Genomic DNA, 25,046 nt, shown 5'->3' on the forward strand with positions numbered 1-25,046 from the left:
ATCCTGTATATCCATATTTTGGCTCGTAGAATGTGTGCTCCAGGACACTCGTGGTCCCCGTTGTTGCGTGTCATATAATACGCGCAAACTTAGTATCGCGTAGAATGCCCAACTAAAGCCTCGAAGAAAATTCCCAGATAAATGTATGAATTTGTTTTCGCTGCGGTGACTTACAATATACCATCATTGCCATGCTATTTTTTAGTTTTAAACTAGTAAATGTTAGCGGGCTTTGTTCACGTTCTTTCTTCTTTATTGTCACACTCCACGGGAGGTGGATTACTCGGTTCCCTTATAATGGTGGAGGTCGTATATTTTGAACGTGTTAGCATGAGACTTGTAGACGTGAACATCATCAGGCTGATCCTGACATCGGTTCGAGTGAAACAAATCAACCTTCTTTGTCAAACAAGATTTTAACGTTTTGGTTTTTAAATGTTTCTAATTATAAGCATCGACTCAGTTATTTGCTAACTTCCAGCTTTCTATCCGTTTTAGAACATCTTCAGAATGTGGTTGCAGTCAAGGCCATCTATGTGTATGAACTCGAGTGTGTCTGCACCACATGCTGATTGTGTCTATACGATTACAAATGTATCTATACAGGAAGACTCTTGACAGTGTTTGCCCATGTGAAAGATCTAAATGCAATTTGGATTATATAAAGCATTCCAAACGTGACGGCTTCTCAAGGCGCTGTACAAATAGGGAGGTATTTGCATTAAGAGGGCACTTAACCATACTATTTTAGAAGGGAGGTAGAGAATGCTACTCGATAGAAAAATGAGATGAACACTATTATTCATAAAGAAGGAACAGTCATTGGAAGGGGATGAAAGTCTCAATCTCGGACTTAAACAGAGGAAGGGAAGGCTGCACATTTACAATACCCACCAAAATGCAATGTAAGATACGAGTTTGGGCATTACTATGCTTGGACATTTGAGTGAACGTGAATAATTTCCTTACCGTTCCACAAAACCAGAGCACGTTCGTTATGATTCCAGTCTCAACACTGGAGAAACGTCGGAATTTATTGCAGATGTGAGTTTCAGCAATTTGTCTAAAGCATTATTGCACGCTGCAGGAAATCATGCAAATTACCACCACCTGACCTTTCCACCTTGTAATTCATTATTCAGATGCCCTTTGTATAAAATGAAGGTTAAAGATCATTGACATTCAAACAATATGCATTTTGTTTTGGTATTCTTCTTTCGTATGGCTGCTGTTGTAGATTCAGAGCAACAACTCCAAGTTCACATTCAGGTGGTCAAGCCAGATAACTGCGTCAGGAGCAGCGGAGTGTATCGCTGTGTACTTGTGGATCGTTCTAGATGCTTTACGGTCTGTTCTCGATGGCCACAGTTGCATCAGGTATCCGCATCTGACCATCATTTGTGCAGATGCGGTTGAGAGTGGACCATGAGCTTCATGGAAGATCAAACCCAGGCATCTTCTGCGTTGCGTCTTTCACAGGTGTTTGCTTCTTCTTGGTTCTTTCGGTAAAGTCACGTAGAAGGGAAGTAATAAAATAATAAAAATAAAACAAAATAATTCTCACGACGTCTCGGCCACAACTGTCTCCCCGACAGACCTGGTCTTCACCTGAGGACGGCTGCTTGCGTTGTGGCCGAAACGTCGTGAGAATTATTTTAATATGTTTTATTTTTATTATTTTATTACTTCCCTTCTACGTGACTTTACCGAAAGAACCAAGAAGATGAATCCCTGCAGTCACGAAAGCTTCAAATCGAAATTTAGGTGTTTGCTTGTAAATGATTTTGAACTCCATTCAGCTCTCCGAGCTTCATCAGGGTTGAACTCGCATTGTTGAATGTTAAGTTCATGGTTCCAAAGGTGCTTGCGTGACTTCAAGCAATGACGAGGAACGTATTGAGGTCTTGATGAATGGGAAGGCGACTTTGTTTTCTCGATTCGCAGGACTTCCCAGAGGGTTGCGGCGGACGGGTACGGGAAACATTTGTGACAGCACGGGCAGCCAGGGTGTTGGGGTCGACTTGAGGGTTCTAGTGATACACCACATTGCAGTGTTCAGTTGGACATCAACAAGTCGAGTGTGACTACTTCAGGTCCATACTGGTGCACTGTAGTCAGCTACAGAGTACACAAGGGCCATTGTTGATGTCCATAGCACTGGGTGCTGATGCTCCCCAGCTTGTGCTTGCCAGTTTCTGGACCAGGTTGACCCTTGATTTGGCCTTGGCAGCTACCTTTTTCAGGTGGTCGTGGAAGGTACTGTGTCCGGCTTTGCTCCGAAGTTGTTTGGAGTAGGGTGGTATCACATATTTTTGCCGCAGAAGATCACTTTCAGAGTGTGCTTGGCGCTCCTATTATCAATATGAAATGCAGTAACTGTTGTTTTGTGGGGATTTGGCTTGAGTCTCCATTTCTAGAAATACTCCCCCATGGTGTTTAGGTCTTGGTTCAGAGTGGATTCGATGTTTTTTTTTAAGTGGCTGCTTGTGTTGACAGGGCAAGGTCATCTGCATATACAAATTTGTGTGACCCGATTGATGTTACGTCGCTCGTATAGGCATTGAAGCGTGTTGGTGTGAGTATTGAACCGGGGAGCTGGATGTGTTGCTCATATAGACACACAGTCGCCTGTTGCTCAGCATCATCCACATCAGGCGTATTGTTTTGAAGCAGGGAAGGGTTCTTGCGAGCATCAACATCAATGCCTTAATCCAGACTGTGTCATAGGCTGATGACAAGTACACAAGGGCTGCGTCGGTCTTGGATTTATTCTGGAATCTGGCCTCGATGTATGTCGAAAGGGCCTAAAACTTGGTCACAGCAACTGCATCCAGGCCGGAATCCCGCTTGTTCTTCAGACTCGACGAGGGGGCTGATTCTCCGGGGGATGATGCATTCCAGGAGTGTATAGGTCGTGCACAGGAATGATATCAACCTATAACTTCCCGGGTCGTCGGTTGGCTTGCCCGTTTTAGGTATGGAAATGACCATCGCCTCCCACCATGCTTTTCATGGTTGTTGTGGACAGTTTTGCCAGCCATTGGAGTCCCCTAAGGCCTAAGTGATGAAGAATTCTGGGGGGATACCATCTCTGGTAGTGTTCTACAATGATCCCAAACTTGACAATGTTCATAAAAATGTTAATTGGGGGGGGGGGGGGGAAGTCTTACACGTTCATGACAATCTGATAATATTTATTATTATTCATCACATGCTCATTCCAGATTTAATATATTTGCTTTGAAAATCTGGAATACAAAGCAATATTACCAATTATTCAACAAGATTTCTTAGATTTTAAAAAAACTCATTGTGAATGGAAATTACATTTTCCACTTTCAATATCATCCGACATTTTGTTTGAGTGCCCGAGGGTTGCAGCACTGCAGTCTTGCAGCACGGCGATCGGATCCGCAGGATTTTCAATTCAGGGTGTGCAGCCTTCCGTGCGTGTATCATCACGACGTTCATCGGGACAGGTGGCTGACGCGTGCTATCCTCAATGAGTCATCAGTCGTTGGCAAATGGAAACCGCCCGCTCAGCCGAGCCATGCGCATGTCCCCAGCCACGTGTGTATATGATTATAACAACCCTTTTGACGATGCTCCTTGTGAATGAAGGCTTCCCCCATGCCATGCCAGTCATGAGCGTTGTTTGAACATACTGTACTTCATCACACTGGTTAGTACGGGTTGGTTAAGTGCGGGATTGCCCAGGACAGGTTTGAATATTACTCGCCACTAATACATTGTTATCTACTCCAACCTGCATTGACCAGCATCGTGAAGTACTGTATAGTCAAGTAACTCCCACGACCCGAGTGTAGGGGCTATTTCTGGAATTCATATTTTTAAAAAATCCTCGCCTGCCCTATTTATTGTTTCAGACAGTGTAGTGAGTGCATATTGCAGGTGTGCATTTGTGTTGGCTGGTCGTGGCTTGCAGGAATTGGCGGTTGTGCGGAGGAATTTGGCTAAATAAAAAATTGTTTTAACATGGCCCAGTCCTAACTAATATCCACCGGCCCACTCCCCAAACGGGCCTCTTCAGGGTTCAAAAAAGTGTAAGAGTCTCTGGTGGAATGGCCTCTACTCTATGGGGGTTGAGAGAGCCCCTCCCTAGCGAGAAGTTTGGGTCTACTCTTCCACACTGGACAGACGTCTTGGAGGAGGTTGGGAATGCCCACACGAACATAGTTGGCCCCGTTGAGTGGAAAAGAGTAAAGCTGTCATGTCAGGCCAGCATGTTTCATTTGAATTTACCTGTATGATTAGGTATGGTTAAACACCCACCCCCCATCGGCCCATGATCGGCGCAGCGTGGGGAGACCTTCGTTCGGCAGTGGATCGATGGGGCTGTGTTTGTATTATGTAGAGTACAGACCTTTGTCAATCCACTGCTGGATGAGGGCTTCGTATTACCCTTGCAGATCGTGTGGGTTATTTGACCATACTTCACCATGCTGGTGTATGCTGATCGGTGAAGATGAGGAGCATAGCTGTGAATGGCTATTCGTGTTTGGGTATTAATCAGGGAAGCCCTTTTTTCGTTTGAGATCACATTTAAGAGGGGGAGGAGGGTGAATGCAATCACGGTGTTGACATCATGCTCATCTGTAATCTGACCTCCACCCGTCGGGGCGAATTCATAACCACAGAGTAAGGGTCATGTAAGGACACCTTAGGATATTTAATAAACGACAGCTGGAGGGGCAGATTCTGGGAAGTGGGGACATAGGATTGGCTGCAGAGGTTTAATTGGGGGAAAGGCAGAAAACGGAATGAGGTGAAAGACGGTTAGGGGCAGGTAAGAAAGGCGCACTCGGCAGAGGTCGCAAACGGGTTTTGATTCCTTACCCGTACCCGGCCGCACCAGGGTTGCAAACCGGTACCCGTACCCTACCCATACCCTACCCGTACCCGGCCGGGTACGGGTTGGGTACGGGTATCGGGTACCTGATTGCGACCTCTGGGATGAAGCCATGTTGCAGGCGCGGAGGGTTGATTCTAGGAACTTGAATTGTGAGAAGAGACAAGACGTTGGGAAATGAGTGACAAACAGTTACTCACCAGTGACTCACGGTCTACCCGTACCCGGTCGCACCAGGGTCGCAAACGGGGTATCGGTTAGGGTATGGGTATCGGGTACCTGGTTGCGACCTCTGGCACACAGTAATTGGTGGAGGACAAGGAGGAGCAGGCAGGGAACCTTCTGGAAGGTACGAGAAGGAACGGAGGGAGTGGATCAAAGGGGGGGGGGGGGGGGGCTTGGGGAGAACACGGACTCTCTTGGTCATAAAGCTTCCTAAGAGCCCTGTATGTAAGTTGTGTTGTGGCTTGAATAAAGTTCCTTACCCAAGAGGCGACTCGTGTTGATTCCTTATCAACATTTTAATTGAGCACGCAGGCACGCGTGAAACGACGCGTGTGTACGTGTTTTCACGGTGATAAAACAAAGAAAACGATCTCAGAATAGTCTTCAACAGACTGTTGGGGCAAGCGCTGTGAGCAAGCACCAATGAAAGCGGCGGGCACGGTACACGAGGGCGTGGGTGGACAACACCACGCCTGTGTCACCCCAGCGCTGATGTTTACACACCGCACCAGGCACAGTACTCGTTTAAGGCTGAGTCGACTTAGATGAAGCTTGGTATCGGTTCACAGATTTTCCACTTGTGAGCGCGAATTGAACTCTTGCGTCGTTGGGTTTCGGGCTCAATACGCGCGCTAACCAGCCTGCCACCGCTCCCCATCACGTGGTAAAACATTCACACATATATATAATCTCGTACTGTCCCAAGTTATACATTTGCAGGCAGTGTGTATCTCCAATTGAGCAAAGTAATTGAACGGCTAAATCACCTGAAGCTGAATCTCAGTGGTGACATATATACTACAGTATATATAATAGGCAACGCTTTGGGAAATGACCTTTTTGAAGAGCACAAACCAATTTGAACCATTGTATTCGTGTGTATGGCAATATGTTCAGGAACTGAATGCCAATGTCGAGGTATGCAAGCCACAAGAGTGCTTATGGGCAGAGTTTGTGTCGTGTTGCTACTCAAATGAAGGAGCACAGGCTACAATAGTATTTTACTGGTAGGAACCCACTGGTTCCACCAGGGAGGGGCTGGGTGGGGAGGGAGGGGCTGGGTGGGGGATGGGAGGGGTGGGGCTGGGTGGGGAGGGGCTGGTCACCCCGTGGTGCCCTTATAAAACTCAACGTTTAACCTACTCACGCCGGCTTGTGCCAGCCCTCACAGTCGGGCATATTTGCGGAATACACCACGCCGCCTTTGACCCTGGCCATTGACCGAGCAACCCAACGTTCCTACCAGCTCCCTCCGCAAGAATGTGTTTATGACTACAATGAGCCAAGAATGTGTGTCCCGCGTGTGACGTCACTCGACGTCTGCCAGCCCCCCTCATTGATAATCATGAACACGTGACGTCCTCTACATGGACCCCCTCCCCCTACATTAATAATCCTGAGCAGATGACGTCATTTCACATGTAGCCCCCCCCCCTTCATTAGTAATCATGAACACGTGACGTCCTCTACATGGACCCCCCCCTCCACCATTAATAATCATGAGCAGATGACGTCATTTCACATGTAGCACCCCCCCCCCTCATTAATAATCATGAGCAGGTGACACCACTCCACATCGAACAGCTCCCCTCATTAATAATCATGAAGAGGTGACGTCTTCCAAATAGACTCCCCCCCATTCATAATAATTAGCGGGTGACGTCACTCCACATGGGGGGCCGAGGCGCCTCCTCCCCCCTCCTCGGCGTCAACTGACAACTCTCACTACAAAGGCAGAACCCTCACGTCACGTGATCCCCGTAACGCTGTTGAGACATCGAAGTAAAAAGGACGTCATGACGAACACGGGGTTATAACCTTTAACTGAAATAGGTCTGTGTCACCGCGCCCTTACAAATTGCACACGAATGGATGCAATGAATACATCACGTCACGGTCTGCTTTTCGCTTGCAAGTTTCAGATTTACTGAAATACACCCGTCCTTGGACGGGAAAAAGGTTAGTATAGTCCAGGGGTCGGCAACCAAAATAACAAGAAGAGCCATTTTTTTCCAATTCGGTACAAAATTCAGTATTTCAAGAGCCGCAATGCATCTGAGTACATACGTACTCATCGTCAAGAAGCAGCCCGTAAAGAGCCACATGCGGCTCCGGAGCCGTAGGTTGCCGACCCCTGGTATAGTCTATAGTTTGGGTCGCACTGTGGCTTGTCTTTCATTTTATTTTTATGGAGATGTGTGCAGCAGTTTGATGTTCTGATGCAGTTGATGGTTCCACTAGTTCTCTTCTAGAAATGTTAAAGCCAGGAGGTGCGATGTTTGGGTCTCGAATGAGGTGTTTATTCTGGAGGTCCGTGTTGTTCCCCTCTGTTCACCAGCAGCGTTCTTCCAGATCTGGGTGAGATTCTAGTTTAGTGACAGCACGAGCCCAGAAAGGGGATCGGGTATTAAGTCGGTAGGGAGGTGCACTGTTAAGCTCTTGGTTGATGGTTAGGTGGTTGTTATTGTTGGCAAGAAAACGTGTAAACTCACTTTGCAGTTTGCATGCCTCTGTGGATATTTGGTGGAAGAACGTTCGCCAGAACTAGGAGCCAGGGGATTGGTGTCGGTTTCAGTGTTCCGGTTGTGATGTGTATTGCGTTATTTGTGTATCTAGCAGTTTTGTGTATGTGCTCCCAGACTCGGCTGGAGTGCAATACTCTGTCACTCAGCAGAACAATGAGAAGGGCGGCAGTCGAGGCGTCAGAGGTCGTTCCTGCTAGTTTCTGTAGCAGGGCGATTCTTGATTTGGCCTTTTCACAGATCTCTTTTATGTGGGGCTTGAAGGTCAGACTTCTGTCCATGATAATCCCTAGCTATCTTGCAATGGGGTCATTGCGCACTGGGCTACCACAGAAATATACCAAAGGTGGCATCCGCTGCATGAATTTTCAAGTGGAAAGTTGCGGTGGTTTTGGAAGGATTTGGTCTGTCTTCAGCGACAGAAATATGCCTCGAGTAAAGTTAGATAACCTGCTAAAGTATTAGCAATGTTCTTGAGGTGTGTGCCCTGTGCAGTAAGGACTATGACATCTGCATACATGAACGTGTGAGATAATTTACAAAATAGGTAAATTTCAAAATATCACTGTCCTGTTTGTGGCTGAATAATAGCCATTTTCTATATTGTTTAGGCATAAGCAATTATGAAATAACACTTACTACCCAGGAACAATAATTGTATTACATAGTGTAGTAATTCACTGCGGCTGTTAACCAGCGAGGTTTACTCTAAAAGTACAGTTGCTGAGCATCGCGTCGATTAGGTGAACAGTAGAACGGCATCTGATGAATTTGGCCTCCTGCAGCAGCAGGCCACGATGCCAAACAGTGTCAGAGGCAGCAGAGAGGTCAATCGTTGCTGTGCCAGATGTCTGTTGATGCTGGAAACCAGTTTCAATGAGGGGTAGTGGAGGCGACTATCTCTTTACAGGAGCTTTGGACAGTTCGGAGGCCGGCCTGTTCTGGAGGCAATTGAGGGTTCGATCATGAGGGAAAGTCTAGCAAGCAGATTGGTGGCTGCAGCCTGTAGCTGGAGGGCAAGTCTTACAGCTTTCCGAAGAGCTGTGAAGAAGATCCATTGCCCAAAACGTGACCTATTGTATTTATTTCGATTTAAAGCTTTCGTGACTGCAGGGATTCATCTTTTTGGTTCTTTCGGTAAAGTCACGTAGAATGGAAATAATAAAATAATAAAAATTTAACATAATAAGAACAGGTCTGTCAGAAATACAGCGTCTGAATGACATTCAGACGCTGTCTTTCTGATAGACCTGTTCTTCACCTGAGGACGGCTGCTTGCGTTGTGGCCGAAACGTCGTGAGAATTATTTTATTATGTTTTTTTTTACTATTGTATTTAGTTTTATTTATTTCAAAGCCACAGTGTTATTCACACGTGTTGAATTTTTTTCTCGAAGCGTGTTACAGTAAAGTTGTTACCTCTGCTATGATAACGGGCCATTGCTAGAGTCGTCCCCTATGATATTGCTTTCCTACAGAGCAGTGTTATTAACGAGTGTTGAGTTTGTGTTATTTGTCCGTGTGTGCCACAGTCACGAAACCTGCCTTCCCCCACTCCACCTCTCTCGTTCTCTCACTCGCTCTGCTCACCCATCCCCCCACCCCTGGTGGGTTTGTGTGACTCCCTGCCCACGCGTGACTCTCTTGATTTAAAGCGTGGGGGGGTGGCAGGGCAGAAGAGCCAAGCTGCTTCTGCTGCGATTGTGCGCAACGCGGCCGGGAACGCACCGCGCACAGCTGCAAATAGCGCACCGAGCAGGTTGTATCACTCGTGCGCAGGCCGTGGCACAGCCAGCAGCATCTCCCAGGGCGTGCAGACAGCCGGCAGAGCCTGCCACGGTGCCAAACGCCTCGTGCATATCTCGACGAAAGGCGCGTTGTCGCGACTCTCATACACGCTCACACGCCGCTCGCATAGCACGCGCACAGCACCGCCGGCATTCTTAACACGCCACCGCACAGCGCTAAGGGAGGGGGGGCACCCATCCCAAGCCCTCCCTGCAGTCCAGCCCTGCTGCCACTGCCAAACCCAGGTGGAGGGGACAACCGGTGGCGGAGCATAGCTGCGACTCCGCGCACAATAACAAGCTGAGCTCCCTCCCTCCCTCTCTCTCCTCCCTCTTTCTCGCACACGCACACGCGTGTGTGTGAGACGACCAGAGCTAGGCTCTCCCTAAAACACGCGCTCCCGACAGCGCAACACGCACTGCGGCTCTTCACGCGGAACACAACAACAGGAGCAGCAGCAGCGTTGGTTCCAACGCACACCACGCACCCACCCACCCACTCGCCGCTGCGTTACACGCCGACAACACACCGACCGCGAAGCACCACCACCACCACCAGGAGAAGAAGAAGATCCGACCGCAAGTGTGCGTGCCCGAAGCGGTTCTCGGCTATACGACAACAACAGCAGGTAAGTGACCATCCCAAGGGCGGTGCCACAGAGTCTCTCCAGCGGTGTCGCGTGTTGAGATGTCGTGAACTCTTCCTCGACCCCCCTCCTCCTCCTCCCCATACAGTGCCCAATTGTTGCAGGTGTGCGGTCTCACTAATGGCCAGGGAGGGTGGGGTGGGGGTGATGGATGCTGCTGCTGCTGCTGCTGTTGTTGTTGCTGCTGTTTCGAATCGCCGGGGGGTTCGTGAGTGGAACCCACTCGCGCAGCACCACCGCGAATTGTGGCCGGAATGCGCACTGCGCATGTAAAAGAGGGGAATGCGCAAATCAATGGGATCTTGGTGCACACGGGGGGGGGGGGGGTGCTCGCTTCTTGTGCAGCAGCAGCAGCAGTCGGGTATTCCTCGGCGACATCCCTCCTATTTCATTCGAGCTCTCCCGCACCGCTATCATTTCTGGATGATTTACGACATTTTCACTCCACCTGTCTGGGAGATGATTGCAAAGCAACGGAAGGCACACGCGGTAGAAACACGAAACCGAACCGCGAGCGGAGGGGCTTATGACAAGACAAACCGCGGAACATCAACTACGCAGGGCTACATTAATTATTTGCACCGGGCGGGCAAATGCGTTCGACATACAAGAAGATGCTCTTGCTGCACGAGTCTCGCTCGGTGTGTCCACACCCTTATCCTATATCTGCCTGCGCGGCTTATTTTCTCAAGGGATAATTTAACATACACTCCACAATCACCCGCTCCAGACAAATTTTTTTTTTACATTTTCTGGAGCTCAGCCCCGGACATCTCCAATTGAAATGAAGCCCCGGCCACCTCCGCCCCTCGATCTGTCGTCTCCCATCAGCACCACGGCGCGCAGAGTGCGTGATTCCTGCCAGCGTCACCTCGTTTACCATCCTCTGCATGCCCTGTTCTCCTGCGACGTTGGTTAGGCGAATTATTTGAGTTACGCTATTTTCGTTATGTTAGTGCCATGGGTTGGTCGATGTATCGGTTTTTTAAGTGATATTTTATTTTTGTAAAGTATCAGCTGTTAGGGAGGTGAGTGATGAGTGAACACGTGTGAGAGCACGGACGCATTCATCACGTGTGTGTGTGTGGGATTGTATGTAGTGTGTGTGTGGGATTGTATGTAGTGCGTGTGTGGGATTGTATGTAGTGTGTGTGTGTGTGTGGTTGTGTGGTGAGGCCATGGTGTGCGTGTTTGTGATAAGGCCGAGTGACCAATATCCACTTTAAGGGGTGGAAGTGGCCTACGTTACAAACCCAGAAATCGTAAGTTTCGATTACCGGTCACGACTAACATCGGTGGCAAATATCTGGAGCAAGCTTACCCGAGCCTGAGATGAGTACGGTATCTGGTGTGGTGTGTCGTGAACACGAGGCAAAGGCGGATGGTCGTGGTGCTGATGACACCATCCAGTCGAGTCCCGTGCCTATGAAGGCTGTACGTGTGTGAGTAACCTAACGTGATCTTTAAAATGCAAATTCCGTGTCTGATTAATCACTCGAGAAATGCACTCTAATTGCCTTCATTGACAACCATTTTATACAAGCCACTCGCGTTTATTTCAAACAAGATAAGTGGTTAGCGCATTGCACCTGTTGCCTATGAACCCGGCAACCCAAGTTCCAGTCTCGACCACGGCTAAACGTGAGTGGCGAGTGACATCTGAACCGGTCCTTGGAACCCCAACCACCTCACTCAACCCCTTTTACAGCCACGATTGTCGACCAAGATTTTTCACCAACACTGAGACCAGCGTGGTGAAGTATGGGTAAACCAACATACATGGCCGAAATCCACATCTAGCAGTGGATTGATACGTAGTTATATGTTGATGGCTGTCAACTATTGTACGATCCGTGGACATGGTACACAAAAGTAATCGCCCCCTATACCACTCCACGTTCACCAACCCACACTGACCAGCATAGAGGTTATTTCCAACATGAACCAAATGTCCCATACGCATGCATGTCTTGCTCTGGCCCAAAATATGATCACGCAAACCCCCGTGACCCGCACGGCCTTGACAAAAAAAGCCCCACATCAATTGGGACACTTTGGGACATTCTAAGAATGCAATGGTGAACACGCAGAGGTCACACGCAATGTACGACAAAACACATCAGGAACAACACAAATGGACCCCCCGTGCCGTCCGGGATTCATTTATTTGCGATAACAACACGGGGCCTAAACCACGCGCGGACGCCGTGGCGGTAAGGCGATTACTTACTTATTACCCCATCATGCGGGGATAGAATGTAAACAGGGGACCCCGCGAACGGGATATGAAGGAGACGCTGTTGTGTGCCTCTCCCCGGGGTGGTGGTGGGAGACTTTGAGCGGATAAATTACCAACATTATTATCATTACATCACCTGCAAAAATTGCCGTAATTTGTTTTGCCAGTGCGTGAGATGAGAACTGAGTGTCCCCAACGTCACTGCTCCTCCCGCAGGTGTGCAACGCACCCGCATTGCTGCTGCTCTTGTTATTGCCATGCTTGCAAACGAAGTCAAGTTTGTTGTTATTGTCATGCTCAAGAGCTGACGTCACCCTGCTGCTATATTTAAGACCGGGAGCAAGTGGAGGGAGGGCTTCACTATTCTGGCAAATCGCCCGATGATGCTGGATGTAATTACCAGCGAAACGTCGTACTCAAAAATTCACTCTTCAACACACTGGTGGGCTAAAGTAGTTAACTATTTGTCTTTTGTCAACGTGACACATTTTTTTCTGATTGGCCGTGTCGGGTGGTGGAGGGTTGTGACACATTTATAAACAAATAACGCGATCTAACCCAAAAACATTTATTATGAACTAGGTTGTTGTTGGGGGGTGCCTATGGCGCCCCCCAACAACAACCACAACCTGCAGCATCCCTGAACAACCACAGCCTGCGGCGCCCCCCAACAACCACAGCCTGCGGCGGCCTCCAACAGACTGGTCAAGTAAATCCTTACGATCCACTCGCACAGTGTGCGGTGGGCATTCATCCAGCAGTGGATTTAAGCACACACAAAAAAACTCCAGTACTAATGTAATGGACAGAGTACGGCTCTGCCTCAGGGCAGCAGTGGACAGAGCACGGCTCTCCCTCAGGGCAGCAGTGGAGAGCACGGGGGTCCCTCCGGGCAGCAGTGGACAGAGCACGGCTCTGCCTCACTCTCACTCACCCGTCTCCTCACTGTCACTCACCCGTCTGTTGCTCTCGGTCACGCGACTCACTTCAATCAATCCGTGCCGCGTTAATCACAGGCACAGAATGACATAAATAATGACAGATCTGGGCTATTATATATTATGAATTATGAAAAATATTGGTGGCGAAAGCCTACGTGTTCAAATGCTCAAGAGAGCAGGATAGTATTCATCTGCATGAGAGACCTGGTTTCAACCAACATTACAAAATAGAAACAATTAAAGTGCAGAAACGAAGCAAATAGAAAACAGCAGATTGTAAGCGGTAAATAATCCCTGTCGCAGGGGCTCACGATGAGCCAATGTAAGTTCAATTTTAGTGTCAAGTTGTGTTGCTATTGGGGAATTGAATGACAGAAAGCTGGCCAAATTGTTCGAAGGGGTTGCTCTGTGTGATGCCATCTAGTTGAGCGGCATGGAAAGGAACGACTTTATTATAATCGCTAATGATTTCCTAGGGTAGACGCATGGCGCCGCAGTGGCGAGATGTTCACTAACTCGCCTGGTGTGCAGGAGGCAGTGGGTTGGATCCTGACCCTGATGCCTGTATATTTGGAGTTTACATGTTCTCCCAGTGTGGCCAGGTCGCTGCTGCACAAGAGCGAAATAGTTCAGTGGGCCTTGACTGTTGAAGTAAATATAGTTTAGTTATTATGTTGTTGGAAGGCGGTGACAGAATACATGCATATGCATGATTGTTCCTCCTCGTTACTACTGGGATAGTATTACCACGGTGATAATTTGGTACACACTAGACTTTTATTTAACTAGTGAGTACAGCACACAGATTGTCGTGATCATGAGTTTCAAACCACCCACAGGTGAGACGGTAGGAGTGGGAATGGAATGGAAAGTGAATTCAATCTGCAGTTCAGCTCTTCCCATCTTATCGGCCTCTCTACAGATTAACATGCGGATTAGCATTTCACGGAATTAAATTTTCATATATAATCCACATTCCAACGTTTCCCATTCTATGCACCTGCCTGCTGATAAACATATAGAGGATAATTTTACGAAACTCAACACTCCTGTATACGTGCTCTTAGTTTTTTCTCGGAAAGTCACGTAGGAAAAAATATTAAATTAATAAAAGCAATAATAGAAATAAAATAATACAATATTTACTTTTATTTCTATTATTACTTTTATTAATTTTAATTTTATTTTTTACCTACGTGACTTTGCCGAAAAAACCTAAGAGTATGAATCCTTGCAGTCACGAAAGCTTCAAATCTAGAACTCCTGTATACGACAATACAACCATTCCACATTCCACGCTATACAGATCGTCTACAGTTTACCATGTTGGTGAAAAATGCTACGAAATGCACCACTCAGGTATGCAGCCCTATCCGCACAATATGATGCAATTTACCATGCTGATTAAGCATTCTACTAAAGGCACTATTCAGGTATGCAGCCCTATCCGCACAATCTGATATGCAATTTACCATGCTGATTAAGCATTCTACTAAAGGCACTATTCAGGTATGCAGCCCTATCCGCACAATCTGATATGCAATTTACCATGCTGATTAAGCATTCTACTAAAGGCACTATTCAGGTATGCAGCCCTATCCGCACAATCTGATATGCAGAGAGGTTCGCATTTGACAAAACTGGGCTGGTGGGTGGGGAGCGGCGAGGGGTGAGGCAGTGGAATTCCATTGAAGGGCCTCAGAGAGGGGTGTGGGCTGAGATGTGGGGGACTGCAAAGCTGTTGTGTTCTTGTTTAAGTTTAGTTTATTTGTTTCACAGACGAGCCCGCTTGGCTAGTTTTCCGGCTTTTTTTACGGTGGGAGATCCGGCGGTGTGTGAACAAAGGAACTGTAAAACAGCCAAAAACGACTTTTAGAGACCGACAATATGGTCCTTAAGGATTATTGCACAACTAACAAAGAGGTATTTAATGGTCGTAAACGAAACGCGTGAATAACAACAACAACACACACACAGTGCAAACGTAATATGAGCGCAGGATGCGCCAGAAGTCGGGTTACCTGTGTAAGTAAACTCGGCGTTTTGGCTTCATTGGGAAGTAAAAGAGGGGGAGTGAATGTCGGCAACGAAGCTGTCGATGAGTTTTGTTGTGAATGACAGTGGTTCTGTATGTTCTCCATCACAGGTCAAAGCAAGGTAATTTTTACTTGGGGTGGGGGGGGGGGTGTACGCCTCACTGCAGCATAAAAAATGTAAACGATGTGAAATGCAAGTTAATAAGTCACGTCGCGAATTACTTGTCGCACCAACTTGTGAATGATTTACGGCGCAAGAAATCTGGAATCGCAAACGTGCTTCTACGACGTATGTACGTAGCCTCGTGTCAACTGTGTGTGGGTCAGATCTGTAATTGATTATCAGAAACCCCCCTATAATTAAAACAGAATCATAATGCAGGCTGGGAAACCGTTCGTTTAAAACGCACATAATCAGAATCGTTATCCTGGAGATATCCGATGATTATTGAAGCTCTTTTTCACAGATGTCGAGTAGAATGGCTGTCTGCGTTTTGCACCTTTCCTCGTTTTGTTTAAAACGTAGGTCTGTGGGCATCCAACTTCATTTCTCATCATCATCATCATCAGTCGTGGTCGATCCACAGCTAGATGAAGGTCTCCACAAGCCGACGCCAACTTTGCGATTCTGCGATGTGATAAACCATCTCGCTCCTGCACACGAGTTTCATTCTATTGCTACGTCTCCCCTTGGTGGGTGTCTTCTCTGACCTGTTCACGTAATTATTGCAAGTAGAAAAGCACAAATGCGGGAATCATTAACAAGGTGTGTACATTTCACGGGGGTATATATTTTTAAGTGAATGTATAATATTTGAAATTATGGTCTAAATTCTATTTTGGCAACAAAACCCTATATCTGGCCATTGGAATGATTGATACGAGATGCAATATTGCATTTAAGTCCCAAATATATACAAATCATCATGATTTTCGCCCCTTCTTCACAGATTGCAATAGCACATTTCTTTTGAACTGCTTTCATAAGCAACGTTGTGTGCGATGCTTCAGATCGTGACTTTGGCTGTTCGCGTAAAAGCATCGTCATGAGCCACGTTGAGGCACGTTGACATTTAACGGCGACAACGATGTGAAAACGACACGGGATTGCGCTGGCGATGAGAATTGAGAAGCAACTCAACGCGAGCCGGCAATCTGCAATCTGCAACCGCCGTAGCGAGAACCACGAGCAACGCGACCTCGTCACGTGCTCGGGCCGGGTGTTTTGCAAACAAACGGAGGGCGCCTATCATCTTCCCCATTGTTCCACCAGCTTCGTTGTTTAACTCGTAAATTCAATTTACTGGAATTCTGCTTTGGGCTGCTTCATAAATAAATAAAGGCGTCGTCTTTCGATAGACTTTATACCGAATGCAGGTTCGTCTTTCAAACGACCGTCATTGGTTGTAAAAATAAATCAGCTACAGCTGGGCATTGGAATTATTGATATCAGATTTGGAATTGCATTTTAAGTGCCTAATCCAGGATATGCAAATCGCAGTTATTTTGAGCTCGCGAAACTTACCAATGACTTGTGGGTTCCTGTTGAATTTGTATGTTGCTGCTTCCATGCGATAAGACAATCACCATTGCGAAATTTAACGTACTACTGCAGTTGCACTCGTGTTGTGTGTGGCAAGAGGGATTTGTAGGAAGTTGCTTGCAGACAGGTAAAACAAATAGTGTTTTCAGAAGTAATCGTGAGATCTTTGCAATAAATGTGTTAACATTGTATTTGCCGTATTCCTTTATCATTGTCGTCATCATCAGCATCAACATTACTCTCGATTGTGTTTTGCCTTTCACATGTGTCGGATTGTTTATTAAGAAGCTAACAAGTAATCGGCATTAATCCACGTGCGATAGCAATGGCACGCATCAGAGTAGATGTATGCATATTAACAGGCTTCCTACATCACTCTTGATCATATTGGGGCCGTGTGTAAAAACTGTTTTTGATACATATTTCGGATACAATCACAAATTCCCACGTAGTCATATTAATGTGTGTCCATCGGTTGACGTTATACAGTACCACACAAATATGATTGCAATCTCTTGATTTACCTGCCACATGGTGACATTTCATTTGAAGCTGAATTATTCCCCCCACAGCCTTGCTCAATTGCACATCCTACTCCACCACACCATGTGCACACACATCTCAATATCCACGCGGTCACAAAACTCATTAAGCAGTGCATAGCTCGTGTGTAGTTTGGAAGCCCTGTTAATTATCTCAAGAAGCTCACCATTTTGTTGGCAGATCATATGGCGTAAATATGTTTGGTTCAGATAACAATAATAATAGTAAAATAATCTACAACCATTTGTCAATCTACCGCTGAATTAAAGGCATCTTTGCACAGTGTCCCATCGTGGGTGTTGCCTGGCCATAATTCACAGCGCTGGCCAGTGTGGCTGAAAATTGTTGGTCTAACGTGACGACATAAATTGTGGGGTTTTTTGTTGTTGCTGCAAGGGCCCTTGAGGAGTGAAGGTGTTGGGGGGAAGGAGAGGGTAAGGGGGGAGGTGACGGAGGGAGGTGACGGGTTCAGAGGTCACTTGTCGCTGTTGTTCGCCAAAGCTCGGTGTGCTAACCACTGCGCGGCTGCTCCACGCCTTACTTCATTTGCTCATAATTTATTTCGGTAAAACGCCTTTATTCTGTGGTTACTCTCAGCTGCAGCAGTTTTTTTTTTACAAAACGTGTGTGGTCCCTCTTCACTCTACTCCCTTGGCCTCCACCCACACATGGCTAGTTGCCTACCCCCTCTCTCGACGAAGTTATTAAGCAACCACGATTCAGGAACAATAATGGTGGTAATTTAATGTTGACTGAATTTCACTGAGATCATGTGATAGTCAAGATGCCTCCTTCCTGTCTGCCTGCTCCCTCTCTAAATAGGTAAATGCACTTGGCTTATTATTGTCCGTTTCTGTTACTGGTTTCAAAATAGTTTTAATTTATGACATTTAACGATTTTGAAACCCTAAATTAGGTTAATTTCAAATAAACTGTAGATGTTTAATAGAATCATAATTCCGTAGCCTATCCACCCACTCGTCATGTTTCTTTTGTATAGCCTCATGGGCCAGCGGTGTGCTGATTAGCAGCACACAAGACACTGACTATGCAGGCCTTTATAAATCCACTGCTGTATGACGGCCTCCCCATGCTTAAATAACCCCCATGTCAGTCGTGGTGCTGATTGGACCATACTTCACCAAGCTGGTCAGTCTGGGTTGGTTTAAGGCGAGGAGTGTAGACGTTGGAAGAGTATAGTACAACACCGGATTCATCTGCACTTGCCCAGTGGTAACAGCATAGTCCTGCAGCAGCCTGTCACCCCTGATATCAGCTGCAGATCTGGGAATCTAAAGCCAGCTTCAGCTCTGCTTAGCTTACAAAACCTGTCCAGATCGAGAACATTCCTGGTGATACTGTTATAGGCGAGATACCTATGTCTCTTCTGTAATCATCCATACCCATCACATGTCCATCCCAAGATTATAAATCTCATTGAGTTTGAGATTTGAGTTTATTTAATTTGTTACACGAATGATCCCGTTTAGCTAGCAATTTTACAAGGGAGATCCGTAGTGCGTGAGCACAGCATTAACACAAAGCCATCTATCACGGCTGGGGTAGGTTGACAGACAGGCACTGTGTGAGGATCATAATGTGGTTTTGTTTAGAGAACCTATTTATGAACACACGGAACTGGCAGATGAGTGTGCTTCCCATGTTTCTTTGAATTGTTTTGGTTTCCACGACGATGAGAGTGCTTACAACAAGCAGATGTGGCCACATGACCTTGAAATCCATATTCTGCTATCGTGGACGATAGGGGCCATCAAAATAAGTACCGTGAAGTGCCACCTACGTTGGTTGCTTGCGCACACACGTTCTTGAGAGATTGCGTGCGCATGGTTTACGAGTGCTTGTTATTTACGGGGGGGAGGGGGGGATACAAATGTTGATTATTATGACAAACATATTTGTTCATACAGTATAAGAAACAAAGATACGGAGAAAGTACCGCATAGGAAGTTCTATGGTTCAAAAGAGTTTAACGGAGCCATTCATATTTACGATCATCAAAAGCCAACGGCTGTCCGCGAGCACACAAGGAGGGGCCCAGCTGTGTCACACCTAAAGCGTGTCACGGCATGTGCAGCAGACACGTGCCTTGACGGGTGCAGTCACGTCTTTCATAGAGAGGACATTCGGCAAGTGTTCTTCCTTGCATGACACACACGTGCTCGGGACGAGCACGCGGAATAGTAAGAGCATCCAGTCGCCGAATGTCTGCGTAGGGGCCACCGGAGCAGCATTCCCCAGCGGATTATCCACTCTGAAACCACTACAGGCCACTTCAACTGCGTGTTTACGTGACGTACAATAATTTGACACAACCCTTATGAGCGTTACAGAACTGCTTCCGTAAATTGTCAGAATCTAACAGCCGTGTGTGCGCTGTACAGCTGTCCGACGACACGTGTGTTTACAGGTCGTTATTTAGCGTGCTGTCCAACGTTTCACTCCAAGTTTGGCAGCTTCTTCGGGAGATACATTTGTAGCCTATGGCAGGTGAACAAAAGCTGGTACAGGACTACGCTATGAGCAAGAGAGCAGTGTGGTAAAATCCACTTGTACTGTGCGCCAACGTCTGCACTCCGTTTCTTCACCGACCTGCACTTACCAGCGTGGTGAAGTTTGGTCGAATAACCCTCGTGACTAACACAGCATGCGGTACAACCAGAAAGGCACTTCAGAAAGCATAACTCAAATCTAGATTTGAAGCTTTCGTGACTGCAAGGATTCATACTCTTAGTTTTTTCGGTAAAGTCACGTAGGTAAAAAAATGAAATTAAATTTAATAAAAATTAAATAATAAAAATCACGACGTTTCGGAGACAACACAAGTCTCCATCATCAGGTGGGGACCGTCACAGCCAGATTTGCAAGTGAGCTCACTTGATACAGCAAATATGGCTGTGACGGTCCCACCTGATGACGGAGACTTGTGTTGCCTCCGAAACGTCGTGATTTTTATTATTTTATTTTTATTAATTTTTATTTCATTTTTTTACCTACGTGACTTTACCAAAAAAACTAAGAGTATGACTCAAATCTACCCGGTCTATTTTTGGAGCTTCACTCACCAGCAGCCAGTCCTGGTGGAACTCAAAGTCTTGCTTGCCTTCAACCAGCGGCAGTACTTAGGGGCCATCCATTTAGTACGTACGCATGGAGGGGGGGTTAACCCAAACCCGTACGCTTGCGTATGGGGGGGTCTACTGACAATGTACGTACGCATAGAAAACGGGGGGTCGGGGGTAAAGCGCAGATAATAATGTGTCTACATTGGTCTTCAAATGAGTTAGATAGTCCGGCGGTGGACTATCCGTTTGCTTAAACACGTTAATACTATTAATCCTTGATCGTTTATGCGTGGATTAAATATCGGCCGTTCTATAGGATTCGGGGGTGGGGGGGGGTCAAGTGTACGTACGCAGGTGGGGGATGTAAAAAGTACGCGTGAGTACAGGGAGGGGGGAGGGGTCAAGTTTTGATAGATTTTTGCGTACCTACTAAATGGATGGCCACTTAGCATAAACAAATTTAGCGAAAGTTTCGATGCCCAACTAGATAAAGCGGTCCCAGATTCATGACCGACATGGATGCACCAAATATCACATCTAAGTAAGCTTTCTAAAATGTATTAAAAAGCTTACCATTCTAATAACACTATCAGTTTCAGTTTCATTTATTAGGTATAGCCCTGTGAGCCATGCGGCTCTTGACTCGGGTGCAACCACAAAAAACAAAAACATGAACAAAGAACATCTTAAAGTGACTACAGCGCAAGAGAAAAATTCAGGAAAAAAACATCAAATTCTTCCAGAAAAAAACGCCGTATATCAAAGCTGTGTGCAAAAATCCCAGTGGGATGGAAGTCAAACAATAACAACCATAAGACAATTTAGATTAAAGTTATCAGGCTAACTGTATTTCAACAAATAAACATGGCTAAACCATTCGTTTTCGAAATCACCCAAATAAAGCTATAAAAATAATGTAACAGTGATCATAGGAACTGTGATTCAAATTTAACAATAAACGATATACATAACATGTACGACCAAACTTTGCAGCCGTAGCTGGCAGCATGAGTCACTCCATAACAGCAGGAGTATGAATTTTTTTTAATGCACATTTAAAGATCAGCACGCTATAATCAAAACTCAAGATCATACTTTGCAGCGGTCATCCGGAGCGATGCATTTGATTTCGGTCCACTGCATAGCAGTGGCAGCTAGGGGTGTACAGCTCCTCAAAAGCAGTTTTGAGTTAAGATCTCACAGGTAGTGATCCAAGTTCCAGTTTATTGGCGATAGCATTCCAGACCATGGGGGCATCAACAGCAAAGGGCCTTCCTCCAGTAATTGTACGGCAATAAGGAACGTGAAGATGGTAAATGAGCGAGGACCTTCGGTCACATTTGTTCTTCGAAACAGTAAGGAGATCCAGCAGGTAGTCTGCTGACTTTTTTGTAAGTACATCGTGAATAAATAAGATCTGATGCACAAGCCGTCGATCATTAAGAGATGTTAAGTTTGATCCAATGTAGAGATCGCAGCCCATACCACGGCCATTATCACTTCGAGCAAGTACAACGTTTCACCAGTAATTACAACTAGCTTCATTAGGCGACAGATTTGTGGCTGTCGCCTGATGAAGCTAGTTGCAATTACTGGCGAAACGTCATACTACAATGGTAAATGTTGTGGATTTGCTCTCCAACACACCGGTGTGCTGTACTAGTAACGAATTGGCACGTTCTGTTTACGTGACAAACCTTACTAATTGGCTGTGTCGGGTGGTGGCAGGTTTAACGACACATATATATAACGAATTGCACATTATGTTTATGTGACACACCTTACTAATCGGCTGTGTCGGGTGGTGGCGGGTTTAACGACACATTTATATTTACGCGATGTAACCCCAAAAACGTATGATGTGGACTACATCGTGCGTTGAGCGCGTGGTGCATTTTTGTTGTCAGTGGAAAATGTGACTTAGTATCAGCGTCTATCTAAAAATAATTCGCCTTGGCTCGCAAGTGTCTATCATAGGTCGCTCATGTGACCATCTGGGGCGATATTACACGGCAGTGGCATGAGTGTTGCACTGGAGTCCGTTGCGCGAGGCAGTGCCGTGTATCGTGGCCATTGCTTTAGGGACGATCCATTCCCGTCCGTACGTATGTTGAACTTCTTTCGCACCGTATGCAGCCAACCGCACTCATCGGAGGTGCATTCTTACAGTGCCCCCAGTTTGCCTTGAAGTCTGAGCAATTTTTGCAGAATACTTCTACACGGTAAAAAATATTTTTCAAAAACAACTTGTAACACTCGACGCATTTTCACATCCGAAAGCTAATGAGTGGCTTAAGATGTGCTTCAGCTAGAACCGCGCATTCCCCCCCCCCTACCCAGTGCGTTTACACACCTGGTAAACGCTGCGGGCGAGAGCATCGTGCGGATTAAAGCTCCATTCTGCTGCTGGCTACATTCTCATGCCCACAGCGAATGTGATCATTAAAACATCTAAGCGCTGTAAACAACAGTCAACATATCAGCGTTCATTGTTTTTTGAAATGCCGTCGCCTCTAATAGTTATCATTTGGATACTTACCGCTGACTTAACCTTCTCGGGCCACTACATTAACTGCCGTAGCCAGCAGCGAAGCTTATTTTGACATTTCTGCTGGATAATAGTCGTCCAGTGGCATAGCTATTGAGTGTGCAGGCGGTGGAACTGCACCAGGGTGCCATGGGCCAGAAGAGCCCAGCAGCACCAGGTTACGAAGAGGGGGGGGGGGGGGGAATTAGACAACTCTATCGGAGCCACCACCTAAGGGGACTAATTTTAAATTACCTCCAAAGTTGTGTACCAGGGCCTCACATTTCTCTCGAGGGACCTGCTTATTATAGGCATATTCTAGATTTGAAGCTTTCGTGACTGCAAGGATTCATACTCTTTGGTTTTTTCGGTAAAGTCACGTAGGTAAAAAATAAAATAAATGAAAACAACTAAATTAAATCACGTTTCGGGCGCAACACAAGCATCCGTCATCAGGTGGGAAAGCAGTAGGTCATGCTTTCCCACCTGACGGACGCTTGTGTTGCGCCCGAAACGTCGTAATTTAATTGAGTTGCTTTCATTTATTAATTTTATTTTTTACCTACGTGACTTTACCAAAAAAACCAAAGAGTATATTGTTCTAGAATGCATTTTGTGGTTAGTTCGTTGTCCTTCTCCCGCATCTCTGATTAGTGTTGTTGACTACGTACGGTGCGAAAGAAGTTCAACGTTTTGTTTGAGCGAGGCTATGAGTGCAACGCTCTTGATAGTGGAAGCGTGCGACTGTGTAGGCTGCACCTCGTGAGGGTGGAGTCACTCACTGATCATGTGCTGCTTCCATTCACCCTGACTGCGACTTGAGCATGGGATAGATATTTGGGGAAATGTTTGGGTTTTTTCCCCCAAAAATAGACTGCCCACATATGACTCATCAGTTGAGTGTTATACTATTATACTTTTGTGAATAGATCGTTTCGTTAATAGATCCGTGAATATTGTTCCCATAACTCATCCTGATTTGTTTATGATGTCCACGGGTATTTTGTCTCTCCATCTTCTGAAGGGCATGTTATACATCTGTCTGACATCTGGAACCTTCTCTTCGTCAACTGAAAAAAACCAGTTTGATTTTTGAGATGTAATAATTTTTTTCGTGAAATAGCTATGCAACAAAAATCCTCTAATTTTTTAAAATTATATTTCGTCTTTTCTCCTTCTCGACTACCATTGGTAGATTGGCAATCATTAACCTCGGGCAGTTATTGGAGGCAGACCTGGATTGAAATGACGCATTAAAGAGATGATTAACGAGATTATTGATACATTTGTTGGGTTTTTTTTAATTATCAAAGAGATGGCAGGGAGCAGATTGGAGTTCTTTTAAAAAAACCTAATCTAATAATGAAATGTAATGTACATTTATTTTAATTGCAGTTCCTGACAAAATGAGAGCTTGTTGCCAAAGCAGCACAAGTTATTTTTACAATTGCTTCCACTTCTTAACCACATGCAAGGTGAACATGCCTTCAAGCTGGGAGCAGTAAGTGCCAGATAAGAACATTTGCAAGGCACCCTAGAAATGAAATTATGCGGGTTAATCATTTTAGGGGGGGTAGTAAAAAACCAGCTGGAAAACCTGCCCAGACTCAAAACGTGTTCGCTTATTGAATGGCTAAATATTAACAGATTTTTTTTTGTAACTCATTTAAAATGAGCACAACACAAAATAATAATTTGCCTCCTTGTGAAGAATGTGGGTAACAGTAAATCTTCTTCATATTGCTAATGTTGATCTCGAGCAACAACTATAACTTAACATTTAACTAAGTTGACAATATGCCTCCCTCCCATATTTGTCTCTCCACATAAAACAATGTTTTTATTTTTACACATCCCATCGGCCACACGGCCTCCTGGGAGTGCATTTTTTGCAGCAGCACTTGTTTAATACAGGACAAGCAAACTCTGGACTTGTTTCGACATTCAGTGTCTCATTAACACATTCCTGCGGAGGGAGCTGGTAGGAACGTTGGGTTGCTCGGTCAATGGCCAGGATCAACGGCGGCGTGGTGTATTCCGCAAATATGGCCGACTGTGAGGGCGGGCACAAGTCGGCGTGAGTA

General features: G+C 46.0%; 1 protein-coding gene across 2 annotated transcripts in view; it reads left to right on the plus strand.

The window, feature by feature from the left end:
- The first annotated feature begins 9,413 nt into the window (after window positions 1–9,413).
- B3GNT2 (UDP-GlcNAc:betaGal beta-1,3-N-acetylglucosaminyltransferase 2) overlaps window positions 9,414–25,046 on the plus strand; it is a 74,101-nt gene continuing 58,468 nt past the window's right edge. The window contains exon 1 of one of the 2 annotated variants that reach the window (XM_061559130.1): window positions 9,414–10,032. The gene's annotated coding sequence lies outside the window, so the exon portion shown is untranslated. The remainder of the gene's footprint in view (window positions 10,033–25,046) is intronic. The other variant, XM_061559127.1, reaches the window with a different exon arrangement.

The sequence above is a fragment of the Lethenteron reissneri genome, chromosome 25 (assembly GCF_015708825.2).
Source record: "Lethenteron reissneri isolate LAM-NWPU_2019-01 chromosome 25, ASM1570882v1, whole genome shotgun sequence".
NCBI lineage: Eukaryota > Metazoa > Chordata > Hyperoartia > Petromyzontiformes > Petromyzontidae > Lethenteron > Lethenteron reissneri.